Below are 9,920 nucleotides of genomic sequence, written 5' to 3' on the forward strand. Positions count from 1 at the left end.
GTCCCCGCGTCGGCCTGACCCCGTGGGCCCCGCGGCCCAGCCGAACTCCCCGCGGCCCAGCCCAGCGTCGGGCGCAGCCCCGGCCTGCCTCCTCCTCCTTCTGGGCCGAAGCCCAATGGGTGAGCGCCATATTCCTCGCCCGCAGCGCTGTTTAACTATCCGACGCTCACCTGTTTTTTTTTTGCCAAGTCCCCAGATTTTGTTATTATGTGTGCATGTTCAACTGTGTGTAACTTCTTGCATGTAGCTCCGATTCACGCGTGTAATATGTCAAATTGTTCGTCTCGTGATGCTCTTCATTTTGTTCCATTGCACCATGTTCATTACAGGTAATATTGATGCCCAAATCTCTGTTGGAAGAGGGCTAGTTGCTGTTATCCTCTGGTTCTTATCAGAACTTGGAGATTTGTCATTTTTGTATCATTAAATCTGTGCATCTTTTGAGCATGAGCTCTACATGTGTTTTGAAGTATGCCATGCCATCTTTCCAGTGGTGTAGTCCATGTATTTTTGTGATCTCTGTGGTGACTAGCACAAGCATGCGAAGTAGGTCCCATAATGTTTCTGATTTCAGAGACTTAGTGATTTCTCTAAGTCCTTGTCTGCTGTAATTTTGTTGCCATGTAAACTTGATGTTACAGAGAGATCCATGCATATTTTGGAGATGTTCAGTAAGGATGTTTTGTAGATATAGTTGTAATTGATCCATTCCTGCAATTGTTTGAAATTATGGAGTGCCATAGCATGACTCAATCTTGCTCTACTTTTGCTATAAAATATTTCTGGCAGATTCTTAACATGATATGCAATTTTGCCAAGCTCATTGTAGTTGATCCATACATGCTATGCTATTGATCTTGCCATGGTTAGCTTCATAAACATGCCATCTTGCTGTAGGTATGCTTTTCTTGTCATGCATTGCTCTGTAGTGAGTGCATCGAGCTCACAAAGAGGCCTACATATTATTGTTTCTGCCATGCTCTGTTTTCTGCTAAGTCTGAAACCTGATAACGAAACTTGCTATGTTTACATGCTTGCCATCAGACCTTCTGGTCCTTTTTGGCTTATGGCCAGTAAGGGACTTTTGTCATATGCTTTGAGTAGATTCATGCCATGCTTTGTTTGGCCATGTTAAGTTCCTGTAGCATGTTGATTTCGTGCTCTGGACATTGCAAACTGATGTTGTTTCTGTCATGTCCAGTAATTCTGCCAAGTCTGTGAACCTGTTATTATTTGCAATCTTGCCATGTCCTTTTGAGCATGTTCTAGTGATTTCTGGAGATAGCTCAGTGTTCATGATTTGTTATGCTTTACCTGTACATCATGCCCATGCCTTTTGATTTCATGTTGGGTTACTGTAGCATATTGTTTTGATGCCTGCTATATGCCCAGTTGCTGTTTTGGCCAGATTGTTGCTATGTCTTGTTTGGAGTGTATGTGTTGCACCGTTGCTCCGTTTTGAGCATGCTCTATATGAAACTTGCTTAGTTTTGCATGTAGTCTCATATTATCATGTTGCATCCTTGTTTTGAGGTGTTTGCTTGATGTTTGTATGCATTTTGCATCAATGCCATACTTATCTTGTTTTGCTCATATCTTCTAGGCCGTAACTCCGAATCTAATGAACTTTATATGTAACTTGACTAGAATTTCGTGTAGATCATCATGGTGCTCTTTAACTTGCTGGTTAACAACTTCAACTTAATGCTTATTCAGTTCTGGACCAATTTCGAAATATGCATATGAGGACTTACCGGAATTGGTATATGTTGATCCCGGCCTCATTTAAACTTGCTTTGATGTGTTGTTCTTGTATGCATCATCTCTTGTCATGAGTAGCTTCGTTTAGCCTTGTCATGCATCATTCTTGGTTGAGCATCATGTCTTGTTCATGTGTGGTGTGTTTACCTTGTTGTGTGCTTCTTCTCGATAGTTCCCGTGTCGTTGCGATCGTGAGGATTCGTTCGTCTTCGTGGCTTCATCTTCTTCATGGATTCGGTCTTCTTCCTAGCGGGATTTCAGGCAAGATGACCGTCACCTTGGATCTCATTACTATCATTGCTATGCTAGTTGCTTCGTTCTATCGCTATGCTGCGCTACCTATTCACTTGTTCCTCAAGCCTCCCAAATTGCCATGAACCTCTAACCTTTGTCACCCTTCCTAGCAAACCGTTGTTTGGCTATGTTACCGCTTTGCTCAGCCCCTCTTATAGCGTTGCTAGCTGCAGGTGAAGATGAAGATTGCTCCATGTTGGATTATGTTCATGTTGGGATATCACAATATCTCTTATATATTATTAATGCATCTATATATTTGGTAAAGGGTGGAAGGCTCGGCCTTATGCCTGGTGTTTTGTTCCACTCTTGCCGCCCTAGTTTCCGTCATACCGGTGTTATGTTCCCGGATTTTGCGTTCCTTACACGGTTGGGTGATTTATGGGACCCCCTTGACAGTTCGCCTTGAATAAAACTCTTCCAGCAAGGCCCAACCTTGGTTTTACCATTTGTCTAGCCTATTTCTTTTCCCTAGGGAGTCGCTCTCTCGAGGGTCATCTTATTTTAACCCCCCCGGGCCAGTGCTTCTCTAAGTGTTGGTCCGAACTGAGTAGACTGCGGGGCCACCTCGTGGAAACTCGAGGTCTGGTTTTACTCGTAGGATGTCTCATCCGGTGTTGCCCTGAGAACGAGATATGTGCAGCTCCTATCGGGATGTCGGCGCATCGGGCGGCTTTGCTGGTTTTGTTTTACCATTGTCGAAATGTCTTGTAACCGGGATTCCGAGACTGATCGGGTCTTCCCGGGAGAAGGAGTATCCTTCGTTGACCGTGAGAGCTTATCATGGGCTAAGTTGGGACACCCCTGCAGGGTATTATCTTTCGAAAGCCGTGCCCGCGGTTATGTGGCAGATGGGAATTTGTTAATATCCGATAGTAGATTACTTGACACTTGACCTTAATTAAAACGCATCAACCGCGTGTGTAGCCGTGATGGTCTCTTCTCGGCGGAGTCCGGGAAGTGAACACGGTTTCTGGGTTATGTTTAACGTAAGTAGGAGTTCAGGATCACTTCTTGATCATTGCTAGTTTCACGACCGTTCCTTTGCTTCTCTTCTCGCTCTCATCTGCGTAAGTTAGCCACCATACATGCTTAGTCGCTACTGCAACCTCACCACCTTATCCATTCCTTTCCCTTTAAGCTTTGCTAGTCTTGATACCCATGGTTATGGGATTGCTGAGTCCTCGTGGCTCACAGATTACTACACCACTAGTTGCAGGTACAGGTTTTGCGATGATCATGACGCGAGAGCGATGTTTGCCTGTTTTGGAGTTCTTCTTCTGCTTCTTCTTCGATCAGGGGATAGGTTCCAGGTCGGCAGCCTGGGCTAGCAGGGTGGATGTCGTTTGAGTTTCTGTTTATGTCTCATCCGTAGTCGGATGTTGATCCTATGTATTGATGTATTCTTGCGGCATTTGTATGCCTTGTATGTATCCCCAATTATTATGTAATGTTGATGTAATGATATCCACCTTGCAAAAGCGTTTCTATATGCGGTTCTATCCTTGGTGGGGCCTTCGAGTCTCTTTAGGATAGTATCGCATATTGGGCGTGACACTTCTGCCTTGTCGAACATGCTCTGCCATTGAGCTTGTGTTGTTTACTCCTGAAGTTTGTGGTATATATTCTAAGAGGCCCTGATTGGTTGAACCTACGCCTTTTCTAATTTGTGTGAACCTGGAAACTACTACGGGTCATACTCTACTGTTGTTTTTCCAGATAATGTTTCAACACTACAACTTCATTGAACGCGAGAAGTGAATGAAAGGTTATGCATTGGAGAAGTGGGAGTCGACCTTGAACTTTGTGTTCATGCCCATGGACCTAATGTGGATCTTATCATGGAAGCTTCTTGTGATATAATAATCCCCTTATTATAAGTTCATACGGTATCTATGTTTGGTCCTTTGCAACCGTGGTTCTGACCATAATTGTTCCCCTTTGATTCCATTTTTCGGACAAGTTAAAGCACTTGTCTTCTGCAGATAAATGCATCTTTGCAACCTCTATTTTGATCTTCCATCGAGTATTACCCTCCGATATCTCGAGAATAATAAAGAACCATGTTGCTTCCTACGAGTCTTCTTCTGGTATTGCTTCTCGTCGGTTTCAGATTTCCCTGGGTTTTGAGTTGTTAGTCACTCGAGAACGCCGATAAGTGAATCGATTCCACACTCCGATTCTATAACTCTAAGTAATTTTTGTTGCTTACGAGTTTAATACTCCATCATGTCATTCCTAGCCTGATCAGCTACATCATTATCGTGCTAATTTTAACTGTGCTACCTGGTCCTTAATCCCGGAGCACAATCTTCGATGATGAACTAAGCTTACGTTGATTTCCTCGTCTTATCGTCCCACCTCGAGCAACAAGCTTGATTCTGAGTTGGTGTCGTATTCGTGGTTCCAATAATCTTTTGCTGCATCAGTCCTTTTACTTGATGTAGTCGCTGTTCGATTGCTTCTTCGTGGAACCTCTCGGCAAAATTTGTCGTAATCATCATCAACATTCTAAGCTCTTCAAGGATATCGATCGAATTCATGTTGAGAAATACCGTCCTTGCCCCTCGATGGTTTGTGTTATCATCGACCACTTTATTGCCTTCTGTTCAACACAAACATATTCGTGTTTTGTGTTATGGCTTGAGATCCTTACTATCCAGCATTTGTTCTTCTTTACCTTGGAGTATTACCATCTTTTATGTCAAGGATGTCATGAGAGTTTCACCACCTCTTAAGAATTCTTGATACAAGTGATACTTATTGCCATCTCCGTTCATTCCTGGGTCCCCGTGTTGTTCCTAATCGGAATATCGACAATTGAACTATGATGTGTGAAATCAAAACTTCTAGCAACCCTATTGCTTTGAAATGAATGGTCGATAGTTTCATCCTAATTCTTTTGTTCATAAAGTCACCATTCTAACATTGATCGTGCAACCCAACTCATATTTCGGGTGCACCTTTCAACCAATGATTAATTGTGTATGTTTTTCCTCGAGCATACATCATTATATCATTTGATATGACAAATGTTATCTCCTTGCTCACATAATTGTGGAAATCCATCTTTTTGGAAATCTTGACGAAATGTTGCTGAATCCATCAACCACCTCCTCATCCTCTACTTGGATTAATGATGAACTCTTATTTCGGAACTCGCTTCCATAGTTCATTTCCCGAGAATCTTACAATGTCATCTCGTCAATTTATGGCGCACCTTTTTCTTCTCACTCATCCTGAGTCTAAGGTATCTTGACTCCAACCAGATCTGAATCTCGGTCAGATATGATGGTTGGAACATATTTTCAAGAGTTATAACATTGGTCTTTATATGACGCGGTAAGGTGATGTCATGCCTAGCACACCTGGCCGGAGGCCCTATTGTTATAGCTTCCTTTTCGGCAAGGCTATCCATTCTTTCATGAAGAAACTGTAAGACTTATTCTACAAGTTGTTCCTGATGAATCCTTCGTGTATCCAAAGTCTGAACTTTGCTTGAAGACCATGTCAATGCTATCTCGAAGCATGTCTGTGGTACTCCGACCTTCGATAAGAACATTTGAAGCCCAATGCTAAATGTTTCCTGCTCAATTATCCAAACACCGCTGTATGGGTAATGTCATGAAATTTCTCTCCCCTTACCTAAAGAGTTTTCTACATTATATCTTGTCATGGATATCATGCTCTGCTTGTCCTTGGGAAGGATATACCCTTGAAATATGTGTTTAAACACATTTTCCTTTCCATTGTTCTGTTTAATCTGATAATCGTATTTTCCTTTCCATTGGTTGGTATAACGTTTCTTGTGATCTATATGATCTAAGTAGTAATATTCTCCTGCTTATGTAAACACCTCGGTGTACAAGTCTATCGCTAAGACCCTGTTACTATTGTTGATGACATTCTGGTAGCCATCGATGGACGAGAACTTTCCATATTGGCCCGCCTCGTTCAACGAGCAGGAAAATGGTTCTCTTCGTCCCTCGCCCTTGGTACCGACGTTATTGCCGACATAATCGACAGGCTACCCTCTGACATGCCTTGCTTGCATGATCATGCAAGACGTCTCCACCCTTCCTACTTTTAACCACATGGTGGGCCCATAACCCACAGTTCCACAGGATCGAAACCTGACTCTCCTGTACACCCTAGTGTCCAAGTTATATCTCGCGCTTGACTTCGTATGTAATTCACGGGCCACCTGCCTAGTGATCTATTCTGGTATCAGACGCAATGCGTATTCCCATTGCTCTAAACCCCTTTCACACTTCGTTTCAGGCAACAAACGATTTCCCATGCGCTTGAAACTTCTACTTTGCACCTTCTTATTTTGCTCTCGATAATTTCTTAAGTTTCAATTCAAGAGTTACTTTTCGCCACCTTCCCTATTGTTATCTACCGGATAAGCAACTGTGCAGAGTTCCGTTCCTTCGAGTTACCCCTTATCATTTTACGTAAGTATGATGGAGTTCCCAAAGAAAGGACGACAACTTCATCATGGTGACCTAAAGCAGAGGAATGAAGACATCAATGTAATGGATCGACCTCTTCAAGAAGAGCAACTATGACCGAGAAGAATCGTTAGGATTTTGTAACCAGATCCCTTCCCCCTTATAACCGCTCCTAAATCTCGGGACGAGATTTCTTGTAGTGGAGGAGAATTGTGACGCCTGGATAATTAAGCTACAGTAATTCCCTGTTAATGATGCCACGTCACCACGATTACTGTTGTTAATCTTGCGATGATTGATGATTCAAATCCCGTTCAAATTTCAAATTTAAAATCAAGTCAAACAATAGAAGTTTTCAACTGTCAAATCTAAAATGTTCAAATTGTAGCAAATAGATCATAGATGGTTATGGTGGTGAAACCACATTGCTAGGAAATGTTTAAATACTCCAAATTAAATAGAACAGCAGCCAAAACCAATAATTAAATGCCTTTTATAAAGTATAAAATATTAAACTAATTCTTTTAGGTGCCGAAGATATAGTGGCATTAGAATAAGTAGTGATACTATTTTAGGAACTAAGATCATAATTATAAAAACTAAAATGGAGAGAAACTAAAAATAAAAGAGAAGACGACGACGGTGGCGACGAAGCAAGGCCTCCGGCGTCGCGTAGCTCGGTGGAGAGGGCAAGGCAGACGCGGCGGAGCTTCTAGGCTCAAAGGCAGGGCGAGGGGTGGCCGGTGGCCTTGGGTACGGTGAACGGCGGCGACGGCTCTCTGTTCGGGCGAAGAACGAGGAGGGAGAGGGGAAAATGGCCAGGGGAGAAGGGGGGTCAGCACGGCCTCGTCCACGTCTCCTGGCGCGGGGTTGGGAGGAAGGAGGCGTCGACACGGCGAAGCAGGAGGTGGCCGGGGCGCGCCTGCGTGTGTCGGCCACGCGCCCATCCTCCTGGCAAGGAGGAAGACGACAGGGGAGGGGGGCAGGTGGGCTGGGCCGGCCACTTGGGCCGCCAGGTGGCTCCCTCTCCTTTCTAATGTTTCTGTTTTCTACTTTCTGCAATTGTTTCTGCTTTATTAAAAATGCCAGAGCATTTTCAAAAATCCTGAAAATATTTGTGGGCACTATTGAAATTATTCCCAACAACCCTCAACTAGTTTCAGAATTATTAGAGCATTTAAATTATTTATAGGATTTAAATGCCCCAATTCAAATACAACATGAGTTAATTCAAAAATCCATAAATGACCTAGAAATATGTTCATCACTTTTGGCAGAGGTTTTTTCCTTTATCAGAAATGATGAACATTTCCAAAGGGCATTTTGGGTTCATTTAAAATATTTCTTTGTGATCCTAGTTGGATTTCATTTGGTGCTAGGGTTTGAGCATCCCCATTTCAAGTTTAGGCAAATTTAAACATGATGCACACATGAAGCTAGCCTAGTGCAATGCCAGGAGCTAGGGATGTGACACTAGTTCCACACCTATCACTATGTCTAACGTTCTTGTTTCACCTGACTTAGTCACTAGCTTAGTCTCTGTTCGTCGTCTTACTCGTGAGAATCCTCTTACTGTTGAATTTGACGGTGTTGGTTTTTCTGTGAAGGACGCCCGTACCCGGATGGTGCTTCACCGATGTGATAGCCCTGACGAGCTTTATTCCGTGCACGCTGGCGCCTCCACTTCCACACCCGTCGCTCTCTCCGCCGGCTTCGACCTTTGGCATGCTCGCTTGGGCCACCCCAACCCCGCCATTTTGCGTCAGATTCTTAGGAGTTTTTCTTTCTCATGTAATAAGCTCGACGAGCATACTTGTGAGGCTTGTCGTTTGGGCAAGCACGTGTGTCTTCCCTTTAGTGCGTCTATTTCAGTTTCCACTTTTCCATTTCAGTTGATGCATAGTGATGTTTGGACGTCTCCCGTTGCGAGTAACACGGGCTATCTATACTATTTGGTGATTTTAGATGATTATTCTCATTATGTGTGGACATTTCCTCTTCGTCGTAAATCCGATGCTTTAGCCAGACTCACCGCCTTTTATTCCTACGTCACCACTCAGCTCGGTCGCCCCATACTTGCACTCCAAACTGGGTGTTTCGCAACAAGACTCGCCCGAATGGTTCTCTCGAGCGCTACAAGGCTCGATGGGTGGTTCGTGGTTTTCGGCAACGCGCGGGCGTGGATTTCACCGACACCTTCGCCCCGGTTGTGAAACCGGGCATGATCCGCGCCGTCCTTCAGCTGGCCGTCTCACGCGCCTGGCCTGTGCATCAGTTGGACGTTTCCAACGCCTTCTTGCACGGTCATCTCGCCGAGCAGGTGTTCTGTGAGCAGCCCACTGGTTTCGTCGACGCCGAGCACCCCGACTTCGTGTGCTTGCTCTCCCGCTCTCTTTACGGGTTGAAGCAGGAACCTCGGGCTTGGTACCAGCGTATCGCAGCCTTCCTGCAGTCTCCGGGCTTTTGGTCCACTCGCTCCGATGCCTCACTCTTTGTGTATCATCAGGGAGCTGACACTGCATATCTGCTGCTCTACGTCGATGACATCATCCTCACGGCATCCGCCCCCGATCTCCTTCAGCGGCTGACTGCTCGTCTTCGTGATGAGTTCGCCCTCAAGGACTTGGGGCCCCTGCACTACTTTCTCGGCATCGAGGTGATCCGCCGGGCCGACGGTTTCTTTCTGCATCAGCAGAAGTAAGCCCACGAGCTCCTTGAGCGTGTTGGCATGCTTAATTGCAAGCCAGCGCCCACCCCCATCGACACGAAGGCGAAGGTCTCTACTCTGGAGGGGTCTCTCGCGTCCGATGGAGCGTTTTATCGCTCTATCGTCGGTGCTTCACAGTACTTGACACTGACTCGCCCCGACCTGCAGTACGCTGTCCAGCAGGTGTGCCTCCATATGCACGCCCCGCGTGACTCTCACTGGACTTTGGTGAAGCGTATTCCCCGTTACATACGCCGCACCATGTCCTTGGGACTCACCCTGACGGCCTCCGCTTCCACCGACCTTGTGGCCTACTCGGATGCTGACTGGGCTGGCTGCCCCGACACGCGACGCTCTACGTCAGGCTACTGCGTCTACCTTGGGCCCTCGTTGATCTCTTGGTCATCGAAGCGGCAGCCCACGGTCTCCCACTCCAGCGCCGAGGCAGAGTATCGCGCCGTGGCTAATGCCATGGCCGAGTGCTCTTGGATACGTCAGCTGCTCCAGGAGTTGCTTTGTGATGTTCACAAGGCCACTCTTGTCTACTGCGACAACGTCAGCGCGGTCTACCTCTCCGCCAACCCGGTGCACCATCGACGGACGAAGCATATTGAGCTCGATATTCACTTCGTGCGTGAGCAGGTTGCCCTTGGTCGTGTTCGGGTTCTCCACGTGCCGACGACGCAACAGTTTGCTGATGTGAT

This window comes from Triticum aestivum, chromosome 5D (assembly GCF_018294505.1).
Source record: "Triticum aestivum cultivar Chinese Spring chromosome 5D, IWGSC CS RefSeq v2.1, whole genome shotgun sequence".
Taxonomy (NCBI): Eukaryota; Viridiplantae; Streptophyta; class Magnoliopsida; order Poales; family Poaceae; genus Triticum; species Triticum aestivum.